At 41.2% G+C, this 21054-nt stretch overlaps 1 protein-coding gene across 2 annotated transcripts in view; it reads left to right on the top strand.

The window, feature by feature from the left end:
• LOC127373103 (zinc finger MIZ domain-containing protein 1) overlaps positions 1–21054 on the top strand; it is a 112606-nt gene that overhangs the window by 22286 nt on the left and 69266 nt on the right. For both annotated transcript variants that reach the window (XM_051417199.1, XM_051417201.1), the window contains exon 2: positions 8078–8176. The gene's annotated coding sequence lies outside the window, so the exon portion shown is untranslated. The remainder of the gene's footprint in view (positions 1–8077; positions 8177–21054) is intronic.

Here is a 21054-nt window from a genome sequence, read left to right as displayed (position 1 = left end):
GGAAACCAGAGAGTGCCAGAAAGAGAGAGGAAAATAGAAAGGAGTGATGGAGCCTTGGGTGAAATATCGATTGGTACAATCCAGGGTGAAAGCACTGCAACAACAGATATATTTTCTCATATGAAAAAAAAAACCCTCTCTGTGGTGCTGATTGCATAAGACTCAAATCCATCCCTCTTTTGTCACTGATAGTTTCTTTTTTTCCATTTTAGGCAGATTGTCTTGTTCATGGCCAATACAATGGGGGTCAAAGGAGTTCCATTTGTGATGTTCAAATGATCTGAATGTACATTTCAGACATTCAACAGCAATGTGTCTTTCAATGAGCAATGCCCTGCTTACTATTCATGCACCTTGCAGGTTTATACTGGAACTCCTTTCTACTCAAGAAATAGTCCCTACAGGCCCTTTTTAACCAAATATTTCAGGGAGCTGAGGAACTAAACCCTTTCGCGCTTTCCTGTTAACATGTCAAGAACCATGAAGATCAGGAAATTAGTCAAGAGCTTGCGGAGGAGGTTGTAAAGGAAACCTGCAGAGGTGGAGAGACATTAAAGGAGCCAGACTGCCTGTCTCCAAGTAGCAATGAGAGTGTGTGGCTATCTATTTCTGCTTTAGTACATCTTGAAATATTTAGCAAATTAATTTTGCTCATCTCCAAAGAGGGTTCCTGGATTCCTAAAAAGCTTTCCGCAGCGGAAAAAGGTTTTTCAGTAATTTGGATGAACTGGCCCTTTAAGGCAACATTATTGACTAGATGAGGTGTTTTTTTTTTTTTAAGATATGGCACATTTCCTTCACTTCCCATATTTCCTCTTCAATCATTCCAACCAACCAGATATTCGTCTAGCATCAGATGCTTGTTCCCCCTCCCTGCACCCCCTCTGTCACCACATGGCCGGTATTAGCCGATTTCCTAGAGATCACTGGAGGATGCCGTCGGAGCACTTGTGCTCCTCTTTCTCCCTTCTCATTCGCTCTGCGTAGAGTGGCCCGCTTAATGCATTGTAATGGTTGACCATTATTTACGCAGGGGATAAACAAAGAGAAGCGAGGAATTGATGGAGTAATCCACTCTCGCAGTCATTAGGCATTGAGATGGAGGAGCTGGTGGGAGCAGCCTCCTCCTTATGCCTCTCGAGTCGAGCAGCTAATGGAAATGGGACTCATTAAGACACCTTATACTCCGACGCACCCAAGATCATGAGCAATTGCTAATTGATTGTCGTTAGCGCTCTCGCAATGAGACGCTCTGCCTGTTTTCTCATTTGTTATGAACGGCTTTGTTTTCTTCCTCCCGTCTCCTTCACTTCATTATTGATGTTGCTGTTTTTCTTTCTCTTTCTCTTCTCCCTTCTCTGCCTCGAGAGTCCTCTGCAACTGAGTCATCTTAACACTGTTTTACCTGGTTAGCTGCAACAATCGCAATCCTCTGGAGTCCCACAAGTGTAAAAATCTGTTGTATTTCCTATAATTAGAAGGGAGCAATGTTTTTAAAAAAATCAATATCCTGCATCCACTAATGACTATGTGCAGGATACACACAGGCCATAGACTAGTGTGAAAGGGTGGATGTAGTAAATGTGCTTTTGCTGGCACGGTCATGGTTGAATAGCGGGGAGAGGCAGGTCTCCCTGTGATGCTTTAAATATTGGCTCTGGAAATTCCTTCCTCTTTTCTCTAGAACCAGCAGATTGTGTTCATCTCAGCCTTTAATCATTTTTTCCCCTCCCAATAGTAATGTGCTCTCTTTCCCCTCCCTGGATTCCTCTGTGTATACGTCCGCTCCCCACCTTTCTTCCCTCTCATTGCTTTTTCTTTTTCCTTATTATTAGAAGGAGGAAGAAAAGATAAGGGAGGGAGAAAATGCAAATACGGGTCCGTGGTTCTTTCTTGTGACAGATCAGGCCTCATTACACCCACCTCTCCTTTGCAATTGGCTCAGGACGATCTCCTCTTTATTTCTCTTCTCTCTTGCTTTCTCTATTACATTATGAAGTGTTTCACCTCTAGTAAACCCTCCTCTGCTTCCGGGCCACTGAAAAACAGTGAGAACAGCCAGGTGACCAGAGAGGAATCTCTGGCTGCAGGGCACAAGATTTGCTTTGCAGATGAAGTAGGGCAGGAGTAGGGGAGGTAGGGGGCATCATTTTTATGTCTGTGGTCAAGACGGTGCAGCATTTCTTTGCTTTAGCGCTCTGCCAGCAGCCTACACCTCTATCTCTATCTCCCTCGTGGGAGTTGCTACCACCTTCTCGCTCTGATAGGGAAAGACTGGAAACAAAGGAAGAAAAATAAAGGCGCCCTCTTGGGCTGCTCTCGCTTTTGAAACAAGATATACTGTAGAGAGAGGAGGAGGAGGCGGAGAAATAATATTAAAGCCATCAATTCATGTAAGACCCACGTAAGCATCAGCTCGCCCCTTTGAAACAGAAAAAACATAGGTATAGGTTCCTATCAATAATAATAGTTAGCGTTTGCTAGCGAGGTGAGGGTTTTCTCCTTTTCCGCAACTCTTCATTGAATGAAATGACAGAGAACAAAATTTGGAGAAGTATTTTGACTCCTCCTGAACTCGTCGGCTTGCTTATCAAGCTTCTTGCAATGCCTATTCCGTTTGATATGCCAATAAACAGTGTGGCACTTTCTGGTGTGAATATAAAACGATTACCCAAACATCCATCACAATTTACAGACTGGTTTAACTTCCATACTTAGCGCAGTGTTGTGCTTATGGCTTTCCCGTGCTGTAGTCATTTTGGTGATACGGTGTTATCATACGTGATAGGAACAATTTCCAAAACTATGAAATGAAAAAAAAAAATGAAATTAACCTTTAAAATGATTTTAAAGGTCAATTGTTCCACTGTTAAGGCGTTCGACAACACAAACCGTTGATGCTAGAGGACAAACACGTTGGGAAGTTATGCACAGCAGGAAGTAAATTACCTGCATTTGCTTGAATAAGACACATAATTGGTTGCTGTGATGCTGATCTAGTGGCGCACAACATGTATACGGCCGCGCTGTTTTCAGCGTGTTTGCCCGTGTGTGTTGTATAGGTTTTGTGTGTGTGTGAGGCTCCACATAATTACAGCAGCGGTGGTTAACTAGGCGCCGACATTTGTGTTAATCAGGAGAGAGTGAAGACTGGGGAGCTAACTGAGCTGGTGTCTCATGCTCTCTAAATGTATCACGCTAGAAACCATTATCTCTAAACCTGTAATCATCACTGCAGCACTCATTCACTGCAGTGATACAGTTGATGTTTATGGCTTTGCCCCACAACAACACGTGACTCTGTCTATAATGTAATCATTCCATATGGATGTCCTCAGAGACAGCAGTATGTGTTCGGTCAGTACAGTATGTACAGTACAGCATACAAAGGAATTATACCCGTAGTGCTGTAAATGACAAGATTAGGATAGTACTTGATAAAAGGCTTCATGTTGGTTTGTAGTAACCCGACTTCCCCACTAACCCAAGTTTACATGATTTATTTAATAACTGGGTTACTCGTGTCGATGGGAAATGAAGTGCCAGAAAACACAGAATGATTTGATTATTTTATGACGTGTTCAATTATTAGTAAGTATTTGAGTATTTTGGGTTTTGCCTCAAAATGAATATTCTTCCACCACCACTGGCAGGTCTAGTTGTTAAAAGAGCAAAATCAGGCAAAATGTAGTTGGATAGTGTTTTTTAGAGGTCTAGGTTACACATAACTATGATTACGACCTGCATGCTTGACTTAAAGGACCTGCATGCTCGACTTGCGGGTCATAACCAAGTTTACAGTCAAACTGATTTACAGAAATAGAAATCAACATTCATGTCTAGTGAAATTAATCATTAGTTGCAAAACCTCATTAGAAATATTGAGGCGTTATTGACCTTTAACCCTAATTGCAGTAAAGTAATTCATTTAAAGAGTTGCAGAAGCAAGTGTCCCCTTAATTAATGTGTCTATAATCATTAGTGTCATTATGTGTAAACACGCTGGCTGTGAGGCGAGGTGATTGCCAGCCAATCCCGTTTTTTATCTCCCAAAAATGAAAACCTGCTCCTCTGCTGAAAATCATTACAAACCACTAGATTGTCATTCCTGCATTTGCTGCTCCAGCGTTCCTTTCTTTGACTTCAAGTGTCTTTGTGAGGTGTCTTTTGAAAAGCACAGATGCGTATCTCCGTTGATCTTGCGTGTCTCGAACGTATCAAGAACAGGAAGCAGCCTGAAGGAGGCGTTGTGATTTTCTGCACCAAGGTAACACCAGGTGGAAGTGGAGCTCTATTGAGGGAGGTGAATGGAAGGTCAAAGGTTCCAGAGCTGGTATTTATTCGTGTGATTAAAGCCGTTCCTTTTCACACATTCATAGCTTTTTGTCTGCTTATTAAAACTTTAAGTCATTGCTACATGTCTGTCAAAAAAGTATGCGGTTAAAAAAAGGGAAAATTTTGCATTTTTTGGAGGTCATATAAAGTTTTTGTGGAATCATCACCATACCATTATTAATTTCACTAAGCAAACAGCATATTGAACACATTAACACAAAGTAGTGCTGCATGTTTGTGTTTCTGAGCTATTTTATAACCGTAGTTTATTGTTTCCCTTTTTTCATTGAGGCCAAAAAACCTCTTAAAAACCTCTTTAATCCTTTTCCTGTTCCATTTGTTCACATGCTTGATGTCCATGTGCATTCAAAACCTACTGTATTTACCAGTTTAAATGCAAATGTGGCCCACTGGGAATAATAGCTCTAGAGAGCTGGCTGGGTGGACAGACAGCCTGTGGCTCTCAAGAGCTTTTCCCACAGCGTTGAGAGCAGAGCCAGGTGAGAGTTTCTCCCCAGGTGTCCCTCTCCTCTCCATTGTCCAAGCGTAGCGGGTGGTGTCCAGCTCCCACCACCCGCCTGACTCACCAGCGGGTTTCATGGCCACTTTGCACAGAATGACTGTTTTTCATGCAGCCTGTAAAACCTGGTGCTGACTGGGGAGGAGTGAGCCTGTCCAGCTCCGGTGGCGGCAGCGACAGCGGGGATTTTGACTCCATGAGGACCCAATTAAACCTGGGAGGGCCTCTCTGAAGGAATAATAACAATGATAAATGCACCTCTGTGGCCAGCTTAAAAGAGGCAGAGAGAAATGTTTTATTGTGCTGGCCTGTCTTGACACAATTTACTCCCAGCTTCTGTTTTTTTGCAGTATCAGGAGGTTTAAAGTCTCACCTTGTGAAAGTTTTTTTTTTTCTGGTGTCATCTTTTAAACATTCTGATGACTTGGCTTTATGAAACATCAAACGCTCTCTGCATGTGCTTTGAATTGGCTTGAGACACAGTGACTCCCTGCCAGAAGTACAAATAATGTGTGTGTGTATCTGTTTCTGTGTGAGTTGTTTGCATGATTAGAGCAGATGTGTGTGTGTGTGTGTGTGTGTGTGTGTGTGTGTGTGTGTGTGTGTGTGTGTGTGTGTGTGTGTGTGGGAATTTCATCAGCTTGTCGATTAATAGAAATAGAAATCGTTTAAGTCATTTATCGAGCAAAATTGCTAAATATTCGCTTATCAAATGTGAAGATTTGAAAAAAAGCAATTTGAAGATGTTCATTTGAACTCTTGAAGGGGATTTTCTTGACCTTCACTTTTTAATCAGTACTGAAAAAAACAGAATCTGCATAAAGTTATTGTACACACTTGAGAAAAAAAAGAACACCTTAGATCCCAGTTTCAATTTTTGGAAAGTCTTCTTTTTGAAGTATTTTAGGTAATTACATTTTTTTTTTAAATCATCTCATAATCCAGACATGTTTTATTGCGGTTTAAAAAACTATTTATTTGGGGTTTATGCTCTCTCGGAGAAGATATGCAGTCACTTGAGACTCAAAGTACATTTTCCTCGGTCAGGTGGTAATTCAGAGGAAAACTACTTTAATTAGATAACAGGCTTCTGTATTTCAGATTTACACTTTTCCAGCAGTTTGTCAATTACTGCTTGTGGTTTCATACTGCCAGTCAGTCTTTGTCTGGGCGCTCGAGCCTCCTCCTCACCGCGCTGCAGAGCCGTGTTATTGTACTTAAACAAATCAATTCTGTTGCAGTTGAGCTTTTTTCCTCCATCCCCCGTCATTATGAACTGTTTGCAGTGCAGAGCACATTGATTTTTCACAGCCCTGGAAAAGCTGTTGATGAATAGCACAGAGGTATCTGGGGAGAATCTGGCTTTAAAAAGGAGGCACCCAGCATCAACCCCTCCTCCTCCTCCTCTCTCCCGACCCATTGAGCCCCCAGCGCTCCTCCACTTTCTCTTTTCAGAGAGCGGTATTTCCAACAGGGGAGAAATGCTGCCTGAAAAATCTTCCAATGATTAAAAAAAAAGAGGATTAAAAAAAAAAAAGTGAAAGGCACAAGGGACTGCCTTCTCCCGCTGAATGTGAAAATACACCTTGTGGTTAGACAGTTTTTATATTTGGAGCATTAGCCTTGTCCTGTCAACCAAAGCATGAGAGAGAGGCCAGAGGAGTTCTGGTTGGGGATAGAAATGGCTAGCATGCTGTGTCACTATGCAGACGCCTGATGAAAATGATACAGGATACAGCTAGACTTGGTGGGAAAAATGCCATTTGTCACATTCTTATACACTACATATATTCACAAAGCTAGACCAAACACCCTTAAGACATTTTTATTCTTTCTGTTCTGCTAGCATCTCAATCAACTCTTTGAAATTTCAAGTTCAGCATTTGAGAAGTGAAAGAAAAGCTTAATGGTGCGCTCCAGCTGTTTGAGTGTCATGCTATTTGAACAACGGAGAGAGTTTGAGGAAAGATTGAGTGCAGGACAGAAACAACGAATAGTGTTACTCTTCAGTAAAAGCTGGTCTTTAAAGGTCAAGTGTGTAACATTTAGGAAGATCTATTGGCAGAAATGGAATATGATATGAACAACACGTGATTTCCATTGGTATGTAATCCACCTGGAGAAATAAAAACAACCATAGAAAGACCATTACAGATGTGACTGACCAACCAATTGTAATCTGCAGCTACACCACTATGCCACTAAATCCTACACACTGGTCCTTTAAGTACTACCTTAACACATATCCTTCATATAAAGAGGGTTTAGGAATTTAGCTGACATTCTTGAAGACGTGAATAACATCTATTGACATGGAAATTTGACTTTTTTATTTCTATGGTGTTGTGGAACTACAGAAAAAAGTTACAACACTCAGGTGGTCTTTCTACACACAGAGGTCAGCCACTCATTTGAGTATTGAAATTATTCCAAATCTAAATATTCAAAGTGTTTTTTTCTGTCAGCAGAGGTACGTGTGATTTATGAAACGATAACACATGCCAAAATCCAGCCTATGCATATTATGCTAGTAATTACAACTACTCACAATGATTAATTCACTAAGGAAAATTAAGTCTCTGTACTTACTTGCTTGGGCGAACATAGATAAGACATGATTATAAATTGTGCGAGATAAATCAAATTTTCTCTTTATTTTAAACCATGTTTTAAAATGCGCTAACATTTAAGTGCACTGTCACATTCAGGGTTGTTATATTAAGTTCATAACTGGCTTATATGTAATGGTTTCTTGAACTTCACCAGTAACTAATGTGGTCATTTTCAAGGATCTGAATGTCACTTGGTGTGCACACACGAGCCCCGCACGCTCAGGCTAAGTGCAAAGCTACAGCGAAGGCCTCTCTTAATAGGCTTATCTGTCAATCGTGAGTGAATTGTGAATGTGCCATGGCAGTGAACCTGCTCTGTGGTGGATGTTTATGATACCATACTGATCATGTGAAGTATCGGTTGCTCTTTTGATTTGTCCTTCATGTGCACGAGAGCGTGAAGGAGCTTATCCGTGCAGGGAAGACGGGTCTCACGTTAAGCAAGGCGCAGATGGAAGCCACTCGGAGTAGTAGAAGCAAAATCATTGAGTGGGCTTGATTTTCAGGAGAAAAGAAATGCAAATGTAATAATTCAGTGTTTGGAGATTGGTGGATAATGCCGCAGTGATTGATGTATTTTTCCTTTTTTTTCTCTTCTGATTTCTCTCAGGGTTAGAAGACGTGAGGCGCTGAAGTGTTTCTCCTCCTGGTGTGTGAATGGGTGGGGGGGTCCTTCGTGGTGCAGAATCACGGATTGAAGTCAACGCAGGTGAGTCTTTTTTTTTTATTTTTTTTTTCTGTTACGCATGCGGTGGGACCCACAGAGCCCAGCAGGTGTCAGGGCTAAATTTTGTTTTAAGTTGTGTGCACAATTTAGAAATGTATTGCTCTCAAATTAGTGTTAGTATAGCAGCATAAACTGAAGGTACAGGTAGTTGTGGCTGCTCAGTAAGTGAGGCTTGTCTTTTTAATGCAGTTGTGTTGTTACATTGGGCTGCTTTCAAGTGGGTGCATATAGCCTTTTGTATCCTAGACATGTTACATTAGCAGTTCAAAGTGGATTTGCTCTCAGGGGCCAATCTTTTGCATCAAATTATAAGCTGTGTTACACCATCCACTTTTATTTAATCCTCCTCTGTTGACGTATAAACTGCTCCACAAAAGGTTTGCAGACAGTTACAAGACAGGAGTCGGTGGTGCAAATACATACTTTGAAAAAACTATGTTGTGAACAAACGTATTGTAACATTATGCAAGCTAATGAGCTTGCTTTCTGATAGTTAGAAAGCTACCTAGCTCAGAGAGCATCAATCAACAGTTTTTTTTTAAATGTACAATCCTGAGAACAAAATGTGCTGAGGGATTAAACAGCACAGTGGAGGGAAAATAACAAGAAGCTTGGAGAGCTATTGTGGCTGAATAGTGTAACCATGTGCCCAGCTTGCTAATGTGTTAGCCAGAGCTTGCCAGTTATAGTAGTTCACCAACTAGCCTTGAGAGTAGTCACCTCTATTGCATGAGAAGCCACAAGTGACAGCAATGTTGTTTAACTTTATGTCATGTCAATTTGAGAGCAGGAATTACTCATTTGTGTGCTAGAACTTGAACATTTTGAAAGAAAAAAATCAGCTATCAGTGTACACAAATTAAAATTTTTCTGAACCCCTTGAGACTTTTTGGGCTCTGTAACAACCGCCTCAATTACCTGAGATGTCGCTTTGCCTGAAATATTAAGATGTTATGTCACAACTGGAATGAGACAAAGCTTGTTACTGGAGACAGATATGTGCCTCCCCTGTCACTACAGTGATTTAAAGACTACAACTTTGTTTGCTCGGACATGCTCCGTCCTCCTCTGTACTCGAGTGTCTTTGGTAAACATTTGATGGCAGCAGTTTGTGTGTGGCCAGCGTCGGCTCACCTCGCAGAACATGCTGTTTTCATTAGGAGCTTCTGGGGGGCTCTGAGTAACAAAGTGCCGAGATGTGCCTGTGTTTATGCTTTTTGCAAGTCCATATGCAGTCTGACGAATGTGTACACACGCACACGCAGAAGGTCATAGCTATTCTCTTTACCAGCGTGCTACCAATTCAACCTTATGCAACATGTAGCTCAGTGTACGTTCCACTAAACGGGAGAATTATATCGTGGAGAGGGAATGTAATTGGTTAGTCCACTGTATTATACAATACAGCTATGGCTTTATGGATTAGGAATTGGGACATCCAGCACACACCCACACACATACACACACACAGAATAGATAAGAGTGGTTAATCTTGATTAGAGCAGTGTGAATGCTGAAAATACGGTGCCCTGACAAACATCTGCCCGCCACACAGCTGAGTGGGATAAACCAAAGTGATTATTGTGGAAATGTCAGGCGAGGTAGACAGTGAGAGCAAGTGAAACGAGGGGGGATATGACATGAACAGGGGGCACGACATGAGTGCTTCACAGTCAGCTCTCTCTCCCTCACCCTCAATGACAGATTTTTGCACTCACTGTCGAGGTAAGGTTGCCTTTGTGGAGGGAAAATCTCGCTGGGTTTGATGGAAAGGCTGCAGTGAAAAAGAAATAGTAAAAGCTGAAGCTGATATAGTCAAATATAGTCTCCAGCAATGGAATGTGTGCTATTCTTTATACTATTTGTGCAAAATATCAGAAAGTAGTGAAGACATGCCCGTCACGGGTCAGATTGCTTGTTTTTTTCGTCTGATAGTCTGAAACCAAAAGATATTTAGTTTACAATTATATAAAACATGAAGAAACAGAAAATGTTCTTTGCTAGGTAAATGACTTTAGTGAAATTGTTGGTATTTTCTGTCAATCGACTGGGTCTTTGAGCACTAAGGAGTTTTGGCACCAAATTTCACATCGGTTGGTCGATGTCTGAAGGTTGCCAGGTTGGTCTTTGTCTCTCTTGCGCCATTATAAGCCCTAATGAATAATTGCTTTCCTCTGTGAAATGTGAGGGGTGCAGACATTCTGTTAACCTCGCTAAAGGAAAAAAAAAAAAAGGGGGGGAGGAAAAAAAATCCCCTTCCTGTCAGTGGTCTCTCTTTCTCTCTGTTCTTGTGAGATCTGGAACTGATAAGTGTGAGGCCTCTGGTAACTGAACAGGAAGGATAGAGGGCCTGGCCTCAGAGCCCCTGCCTCTGCACACATGTCCACCTCCCCTGCACGGGCAAACAAAGAGAGCAGAGCCTGCCACTTAACTTCAAGTTTCAAAAACATTTAAGCCTATTAGAAGGATTATTATCACTTGTTGGAGGGAAGTCTTGCTCTAAAGAGATTCCTGTCGAATATAATAACAGGGAGGCATTTTGATAAAATAGACCTCGGCCAAATTAATGCTTTGCTGCAGCTTCACACCCCGGCACAATCACAACTCCCTTGTTCCACTGACCAGTGTTGAGTCAAGTGGATGTACTTTATTAAACAAGCACGCTGCAGAGCAGTGAGAGTTTAACATTCCACCTGAACACCCAGATGTCTGAATGACAAGCTGTTAAACTGCTGTAGTGTCTATACATAGATGTTGCCTGAAGCAGGTGCTTTAAGGGGATAGAAACCACCAACAAAATGTGACAAGGAATGATCTTTCATACTCAATGTGTGTGTGAAGTATGTGAATAAGTTGTTTGAATGGAGGTTGAAAGATCCGTTTTGTGAGTTAACTTTGCCATTACAACAAAAGGTTGCCATGAACTACTTTGGTGAGCTTGTCGTGCCAACAGAACAAACAGGACAACATTTGTGAAGTATTTACTGTGTGAACACAGAAATTACAGACAGGCTATCTGAAACTTCAAGGTTATAAATGACAGATCCCCCAAAGTTAGTGGAAGATAAAAGGAAAAGAAGATCTCTAATCTTTGTAATGATAATCATCTAGGGCGAGACTACAATGATTATTTCGAATGTAAAAATGTCATCATAGTAAAACAGGAAAAAGTATTCACCAAAGTACTATTTAAACCGTTCCTCTATCTTTATTTTGCTATTGCAGTCACATAAGCTAGAAGTTATATGTAAACTAGGTGCTTTCTTTAAGAATGTCTATAATTTTCCCTTTATGGCATTATTTTGTCATACTATATGTTGCTGTTTGCACTCCATAATGTGTTAACATGGTCTTGACTTAATAAATCTGAATCAGTCATTAGGAAGGTACTTTACCTTGCATTTATGGGCCATTTTGTTCTCTGCTGGTGCATTTTATTCCTGTAGATAACAAGCCAATTGCACATGATGCGAAATGATATTTTCAGTGCAGCTACCATGGAGAATGATAGACGGTGTTTTTGTTGTTACCTAAACTGTACCAACAGTATAGGATAAAACTATTTGACTTCCCCAACGATCTAAAAGAAAGGCCCTCTTACTCGACTCTCAATCAGGTTCTACACAAACAGTAGTTTCAGTAATTAAAGTGCAGCACAGGCACAAGACACGTTGCAGGATCAGTGTGGGTTCTCCATATATTCTCACTCCACTTATTACCAGCTGGATGTAACAAGATCAAGTCTGCGTGAGTGTCCAAATACATTGTGGAAAACGCAGGAACTCGCTTAAATGGATAATAATCACACAAGTTGTGTAAAAGTGGCTACAACAAAAAGTAAATACAAAGCACTTTGTCACAATGAAAACCCTGTGAAATGAACTGAACTACTCAAATTGTAGGTTTCTTTACAGTTAACAATTATCCAAGGATTTCGTCCTTGAAGCTTTTGTGTCACCATGGCAGAGATGGTGCAGACTACTCAAAGGTTCAACATTAACGTGTAGCAGATGTGTGGAAAGATGATTTTCCTGTATACTACTAGGTGAGTAACTGGGCATGACAAGATAGCACTGGAGCCAGGTTGCCTTCTCACAACATCTTTGAGATTCATCTATTATCTTATCTAGTTGGGTACTTAATGCTCATGTGGAATTTCCATCTGATCCCATCTTGTTCTCCTCACAGTACCTTTAGTTCAAACTTTGGGAATCTAGTGCATATCTTTTTCAGGGCCGAGACTGTGGCGGAGATGTTCCAGGGTGGTATCCTTCCCATGAAAACGTGCAAGATAACGTTCCAGGGTGACAGCTGAATTATTAGCCCATTAGTCACCAGAGAGAGAAAGAGGTGGATGAACATGGCATCCGTCAGGAAAGCGCCTCTTTTTTTGCAGATAGCCTCCCCCTAACTGCTGCCCAGGAATCTTGTAAGTCTCTCCCACTGATGTAGGAGCTGGAGGGAGGTCAGGGAGCAGAGCTGGAGCTATCCCGGTGCTCTGCTGCTGCTGATGACCCGGCCGCCTGTCCTAGGAACAGAGCAGCATTACACAGAGGCAGAACTCAGTGTACTAGACTAAAAATAGATGTGGCGTCAACCCTACTTTCCCATAGACACATACAAATGTAGATGCATGCGCTCATGCTTGTACGTGCACCCCATACCAGTGTGGGTGCACATCTTCAGAGGCGATCACAACCACTGGTGATAGTCAGTGACATGCCAGAACGTGTTTGATTGACAGGGTGACTGCAGCGGTACAAAGTGTCTGTGTGTTCAGGACAGATGTTCTCCACAGCCTGCTCAGATGGTCTGAGTTGACGTACAGCAGGAGGAAGCCATTAAGCAACACTTGGCTCCGAGATGAACTTCCCCACTGTTCTGTGACCCTGTTGAATCTCCGAACCTCCTTTACATCTCATGTGTCTTTGTATAAGCAATCTGTCTGGCTCCACTAAAACGAACACACTGCAAAGCAAACGGAGAGTATCTATGGAGTAAGGCTTGCTGCTTCCTTTGATGCAAAATTAAACCTGATATCCCTTTGACATGCCTTCCACGGATAACTTGTCAATTTCCTGCTCGTGATGAATAGCCTGAATAAGCTACGCTTCACAAGCCAACAAATTAATTAATGGCATGGCATAATATGTTTTAAGAACACTTGGCATTGAGATGCTGTTGGCTTGTGAAAGGTCTACCTCGATGCTGCTTCTTGAAATACGACCGCATTAACAAGCCTTTCTTCTGCCTAATGCTGCCGTATTATTGCATTTCTCTTTGTCAGTGAAAGCTGTTACTGTGGTCTCATTAGGTTGGTTCATTCTTGTTGAAGAATATAACCCAACAAGCTTGACTTGACTCTGCACAGCTTCTGCTAGATGTTCTATTTGTAATATGTCTGTTTAAAGCTAATGAAATGATGATAGCAGCGCTGCTGGGCCTTGAATTAGCCCATCAGCTGACTGCCATTCAAGTGTCCCAGTTTGAAAATATATTTACAGTAGGAGGACAAATATAAGCCCAGATCCTACATTAGTTGTAAAGTTCATCAAGTTTGCTAACAAGTTCACTAAATCATCTTAAAAGATTATTTCTGTTCTGAAGTTATTGCAGGTTTAAACAGAATAATGTGCCCGTTGAGATTTAGATGAGAAGATCAATACCACTGTCATGTTTGTAAATGGCACAGGAGCCAGGAGGCAATAAGCTTAGCTTAGCATAATGACTGTAGATGACCGTAAGCCAAAGTTAAAAAATACACCTAGCAATGCCTCTAAAACTTAATGTATTGTTTGTTCAATCCATGCACAAATGGAAAGCTTTGGAGGTACTGTTCCGCAGATTGTTTCTCCCAGTTCTAGTCTTTGTGCTAAGCTAAGCTAATTTCCTCCTGGCTCCGGCTTTATGGGCTTTATGAACAGATCTAGACTTGAGAGTGGTATTGATCTTCTCATCTAAGAAGAAAGTGAATAAGCGTATTTCATTTACTTATAATTAATTGACTACTTTTACTGATCCACAGTTCTTAAATATTTAGCCATGGAGAATCAAGAAAAGCAGATATTTTAGTATTTATTGATATGTCACCTTATAAACTGCAAAATTAATTTGTTTTTCTGGTTATTTCAAAGGCTTTGATATGAAATATAGTGTATATTACCAATTTATCTCTTCATGCTCTGTAGGATGATTGAGTGTTATACAATGAAGTCAGATCTTTTTGAAGGCTCAGGAATTCGCCGCAGACAGGCTGATAGTCATCAATTTCAGACTTGTTTGGTAATTTTTGGGATCAAAGGCGATGATGAGGATGATGATACTGATGCTAATCCCACTGAAGGGGATGATTGAGTCATCAAGGCTAAACAGCTGTTTTATGTGCCGCCTCTCCCCCCCACTAATGGCTGATGATGACGGTAGCAGAGTGTAAGTGAGTGCAATTGACAGTGGAGTTCGAGCTTCCTCTGGGAGGAGGGAGAAAGGCTGACTCTGAGCAGAGGGAAGCAGGCAGCAGGGTGGCCATGAAACATTCATGCACCTGGGGACTCTTTGCATAAGGAGAGCAAGCTGAGCCAGTAATGAAGTAAAGAGCAGAGGACTTTTAATGGCTCTGTTTGTCCTTTTATGAGATTAACTTTAGTCTGGCTTCTTATATGAATTGCGTTAAAAGCCTAATTGCATACAGTGATTTAGTGATTTGTACTCGCAAAAAAAAAAAAGTACTGCCACAGCCTGCTGCAGTGCCTTGTAGAAAATGTTATTTACATTTGGATTAACCTAATAGTGGTTAGCTACAAGATAATTGGTACCACAGGTGCACGGCTGGTTATAGCTCATAACTGGACAGCAGAAGGTGAGTTATTCCCAGCCCTCTGACCCTGTGCTCAGACTGTTGACATGACAACAGAGCACCAAATGTGGACGTCCCCAGTTGTGCCGATGGAACAGTTGTCCCTCCTAAACTGATCCTACTCAGCGGCTGCGAGCTCACATAGGGACTGCAAAGGCGAGAGGAGGAGCAGAGGAATGGCAGGATGAAGAGCAGAAGACGGGAGAAGTAATATTTAGACAGCTGCACGTGTAGTGCCGTGTATCACTGTCAGCGGAAGGGGGGCAGAAGTGGAGGGATATTTTGGTGTCCTCAGCTAGACAAACTGCAGTATTGATGTCACTGCACCCTCCTGACTGTAAATCACAAGTTGCAGTCATCTATAGATTTACAAACACTTGCTATCTCTGTTCCAATATGATAGTATAGTAGTAGTATATCATCTGTGTGAAATGGATAAAATGAGATAACGTGTTCAAACATGTTTTTAAGTTAATCCATAAGAGAAATCTATCTGAAAGCTCACTGTCAGTGTCTCTGTCCTCAGCCCTGACTGGTGAGACGCGGTACAGTAACGGTGGTTGTGTGAGACAGCTGGTCACATGTCTGTGGTCCTGTGCTAGACTGGCCCTGTGCCTTGAGGTGGTGGATGGCAGCTGACTGCTCTGATTCACTGGGAACTCGACTTGTGTGTTGTGTGCCTCACAATGGACTGACTCATAGGAGTCGACGCCAAGCTTGTTCAGTGTCCATCTCTCAGCCATTTTACTGGAACGTTATGTTTGACTCCTTTGTTGCCTCTGTGTTTTGATGGAGACAGTGGTCTTTTCTTATGACTGTGTTTTTCTTGCATTGTTCCCTTTTTCATTCCAATGGTCAGTTTCCCTCCCTTCCCTCTTCGCACTGTGCCTCTTGTTACTGCTGACTCTCACACTGTTGTCCTGGGGAGGATGTGGACTGTCAGTCAGTCGCTAGCAGCTTCTTTTCACCTGACATGGAGGTGTTTCGCTGGAACACTGAAATGTTCACCCATATTACACCCTCACCACACCGACTCCACACAGTCCCCCCCTTCAACCTGTAGAATTCACTAATTATCCCTCACTGGCTTCCCAGCAAACACTGTTAATTGGGTTAGGTTGTGTTTAGTGCAATGAATTTTAAACCAGTTCAATTTTATTAATAATATATCCATATATTTGAAAGATGTAAAACTGTGGACAGTGTTAATACTGTATAGCAGTGGTTGCTTAAGAACAGGCAAGGAGAGTTTTAATAAAAACACATCAAAGTATGTGTAAAGTAAGTATGAAAATCATCATATTAAAACCACTATAAATATTAAGTTATGCCACAGCTAATGGAATGATTAAAGGCACAATTTTCAGTTGTCACAGCAACGCCACGTGTTTTTCAGAGTTTTCCAGGCAGTCCGAAGTACTGACTATCAAAGAAAGCAGAGGAAATATTTGTCACTGTAAATAGAGCTCAAAGAAATGCTGATACCTGTCAGCTCCCTACACAGTCTGGGGCTTGAATCAAATCTGAGCAACAGAATTAAAATCAGATTGAACACTGTAAGCTACTAGGCTTACTGGCTATCGAAAAAAAAAAACATTTCCTGCAATGGGATGCCACGGTTTAAAAAACTCTGGGGACGACAAGTGTATAGTGTTAATAGTGTATAGTCCTACCAGCCATCATTTACTCCACTCTCTTGACGATTGCAAATTATCTTGTGGTTTCAATTTTTGGAAGAAATAAGGATAATAATAGAACTCTGTGCTCCTCAGTGGTTTACAGTTTTTGTGCCTCCCTGCTTCCTTTTGAAACTGTTTTCTATTTCATGGCTTTCTACTTAGCAACATGAGCACCACTGAGTAACCAGTTGTCTTTGTGCTTTTCAATAAACCTTTTTGCTTGGCGACAGCATTCAGAAACACAACATTAAATCTCTACCTACGGTCACTCTCACTCCCCTATCACATAATAACATGTGCAACATCCGCGCAGCAGCCACTAATTGCTGCTGGATATTGGAGCGAGGTCTCTTAAGACACTGACCTTGCTTTAGCCAATCATAACAGAGCGTGTTACCGGGTTGAGCTCTGATCAGAAGAGCCCCTGCAGCACGAACAGGAGGAATTAATTATTCAGACTGGCTGCTCGCACGTTTTGCTGGACACCACATTTAATGACATCTATAATGGCATCTTTGTGAGAGATTAATGGTGACGTGAGACTATCAAAGCAGAAAATGCACAAAAGTCCAGCCAGACAGCTCTCTGCATGCCAGCTACAAACACAAAAGGAACGATGGGTGTGAGCATTTTATGTCGGCATCCAGATTTTCTGTTCTGAAATTCATCACCTAGGAGCTTACACACCTTTTTGCCTTGTCTCTCATTCTGTGCAATCGGGAAATTCTGCTTGACACACATGAACCTATGGTAATGAGATTCACTTAAATATTTATTATACGAGGAAATGAAGAGGTAAGAGATAAGAACCTTCTCTCACAATATTTACATCTCTGCCACCACTGTTTAGCTTCTGCAGTTCAAGGAAAAGGCTGAGTTCTGTAATGATCGGTAGTCGGGTTTCCATTGACCTTTTAGGAGTCAGGACAGCACTTCGATGGATTGAAAATATTTTCGTGTTAGTTAGGAGAAGGGGAAACAGTGCATTTTTTTACCTTGGTGACCTCTTGATCATGGATGACAACTTTAGCGCAATGATCATTCAGCCTACAAAACGTTTTTGTTGTGTCTTTTAAATGAGTTATTAGTTGCAGTGCTCATACTTTTCCTAGTGGAGAAAATGATTTGACGTAAAAATAGTTTTTGTCAGTATTAATGATCTGGATAGGAATTTGTACTGAAAGGTGGTATCAAATATGCATCCAGTTTCAGTTCAAAGTCTAGTAAATCTTCAAAAGTCTTGTCTATTTTTTAGAATAGTAATATCCAAACAGTATGTAAATATAGATATATTGATATATAAGAGGCATATAGCAAGAAAGTAGGTTAGTAAAGAAAAATTGTCAGGCACTGCAGCTCTCGCAGCTTTCGTGTGTATTTGCTGTAAATAGTGCTTAGCAACAGCAAGGTTACTGACTCTGGTTGCATCTGCATTATGCTAATGCAATGAGAGCAGGAAGCCAATGGAGGCTAGTTGCACTGGATCGCTGCGGGGACACAAACGCAAGAGTCATCATGCAAATTAGCAGGATGGCTGATCGCTCAAAAAAATACTAAAGTTTAATAAGAGATAAAGACGCCAAACCGGACTACACCTCCAGTGGCAGGTCAGATTCAGATGTTGAGTTCTGCTTTGATAATTCTCTCTAACCAAACATTCTTATCGCGACCCCCGAGCAAACATGCAAACAATCTGGCCTGTGTGTTTCCAGTCACATGGGCCTGAAGTGCTGGAGAGTCAGCGTGTCTGTTCTGGTATTTCCTGAGGCTTCGTAAACATACATACACACTCTCTCTCTCTTTCTTTTTCTCTCTGTCACACACACAGGAGGTTCTATTTAAGCAGTCAATAATATCATATAATGATCCCTTTTTTGTGTATAGCAAGGCATTTGCAGAAGCAAAGTAAAGTTAGTCTATAACTCTCATTTATTGTTATTTTCTTGGCCAAGGAATCCTGAAAAAGAGATTTATAATGTAATGTTCCTGATTTAGTATGGGTTAAATAAATAAAAATGTAAACTGTAGAGAGCAATAAATGGAAGTTTATAAGGTCAAACCTGCAATGAGGCTTGTCACAAAATCACTAGATGCATTTTTGAGCTTGCCATTCTGTTTTGATTTCATTTATTTCAAAATAAGACAAAAACATTCAGTAAACATGTTGTGCAAGTGTGCATGTGTGAATCTGCCTCCAACTTGTGGTTACTCCTGACTTAGAATAGAAGAGAAAAACAGAAGGAAGTGTGACTTTACTTTGCACTTCTCCTTTTTAATTGTTCTCATACTTATCGAGACATATTTATAATAAATAAACTAAAGGCCGATTAAAGCTCCAAACTGTACACCCACTAGAGACAGCGACTAGACCATCGAATGCTATTTAATCCACTTCTTATGCATTTAGCTCACTAAAAAGTATATTTTTAGCAATTACACCGCCATCGCTAAAGCCATTAATGGATGTTGTTTGTGTGCGAGTATGATTATTGCGCTGGACTTTGCAAGAGGATGGCCATGCATTAAATCATTATTCGATTTAACCAGTTGAAATGTGTGTGTGTGTGTGTGTGTGTGTGTGTGTGTGTGTGTGTGTGTGTGTGTGTGTGTGTGCGTGTGCACACTGGTTCATCTAATTGATTTGGAGTGTTAAAGTGCAGGGTTCAATGAATACTCTAATCAAAACCTTGGAGGCTGCTACTAAATGGTAAAGAATGATTTAATGTGTCTCAGGCTTTTTTTTTAAGCTCACAGCTTTAAGTGGATTCTTCTATGTGTTTTAGCTCTGTGCCGTGGTCTACAGAGGCAGTTAATATTCACACTGTAAACACAAATGTTTGGATCTAAAGCTGTTAAGTTGGAATAAAATTAAACAAACTGAAATCAGGAGCCCACATTTCAACCTCCAGATGCGTTTAATGCTGTCACTATCTCTTTCCACTAATCTGCTTTTTTACCCATTTAGTTGCCATCTAACACAATTTCATGGTGTTGATACAGAATCTAAAAATTCAATAGCTGAGCATGTATGCTGGGATTATAATTTGGAGTCTCTGTGGGGGATGTAGGTCAACTGAAAGGCTCTATTTCCTCAAATATTGTAATCCCCATTTGTTCTGCTTTTTCACCAGAAACACGGCTTTGAGGTCTTTGTCAGATGACAATGCCCTGGGCAGGACAGTGGCTCTTAATGCTGTTGTCTTGTTTCCAGATTTCTCTTCTTGTGCTTGCTTTTTGTCATTTCCGAGTAATGTTTAAATTGTCTGCTGTAGTACCTTAGCCCCCCGCCCCTCTTTTAAACATTTCAGACCAGATACTGGAGCCTCGGTATCTCTCTTGTTTCCGTTACTTTCAGCTGGAACTTTCACTCCTTGGGTTGTCCGCTCTGCTCCGCTGCAGCACAAGAACCAAAGCAGGTCATGTTTGTGGTTGAACTGGGGAACGAGGTCAACAGGATATACCCATTTAACCTTGCTGGAGACCTGCACAGCACAGAGCAAAGGAAGTCATTCATTTAGTCTTGAGTTGAACAGTTACTTCTGTCTGCCTTTTCATTGATAAAAAAATGATTTCTCCCTCACTTTCCCAAACGGTTCCACTAATTCGGCGTCTTAACGGCCTCACTCAGCCAAACTAATTCCGTGCCTGTTTCTCTGGGCCGGAGGAATAGTTTTGTCAAACCATGCATGAACATAAAAAATTGATTTGTTTATATATCATTTCAGTATAATGGGTTTTTGCCGTGATTCAGTGACAAAACCTGATGTACCTTGTAGGAGAAAAAGGGGGAAGGATTACTCTACTCGCCTGGCATGTTCATCTTCGGCTCCTGTGTTGTGTAAACCTGATAACAAGTATGGCATAAGACAAGGCTGTCCATTGTGGAAAGAGCTTTTTCAACAAAAGTCATTATGCTGGATCAATGCTCCCCAGAGAAACAGCAGGCTCTAACGCCACACACAGAGATGGAGGAGTGCGTCAAAATATGTAACAGCCCTAGGCTTCTTTTTGATGGTTCAGCAGGCCAAGGTACATACCACATAGTCTGCAATTATGTGGATGTTTTCATTCAGCTCGCAGAATTCATCTAACATCTGTCATGCCTTTTCTGAAAAGTGACACAAAAAAAACATTCAAATGACATGAAATTGTTTGGTTACACACTTAGACATATTTTCACACTAGTAGCCATGTAGAAAATTGTGATTTTATTTGCTCAGGTTTTGGGATATCCGCCTCAAACTGTTCATAGCACTGAAAAAATGAAATTCAACAGCACGATATCTTCACAGAAACAATGTCAAGGTTATTCTGGACAATCCACAGAC

Source organism: Dicentrarchus labrax, unplaced genomic scaffold (genome assembly GCF_905237075.1).
Source record: "Dicentrarchus labrax unplaced genomic scaffold, dlabrax2021, whole genome shotgun sequence".
Taxonomy (NCBI): domain Eukaryota; kingdom Metazoa; phylum Chordata; class Actinopteri; family Moronidae; genus Dicentrarchus; species Dicentrarchus labrax.
The sequence above is the reverse complement of the archived record's forward strand: the minus strand, read 5'-3'. Positions and strand labels throughout refer to the sequence as shown.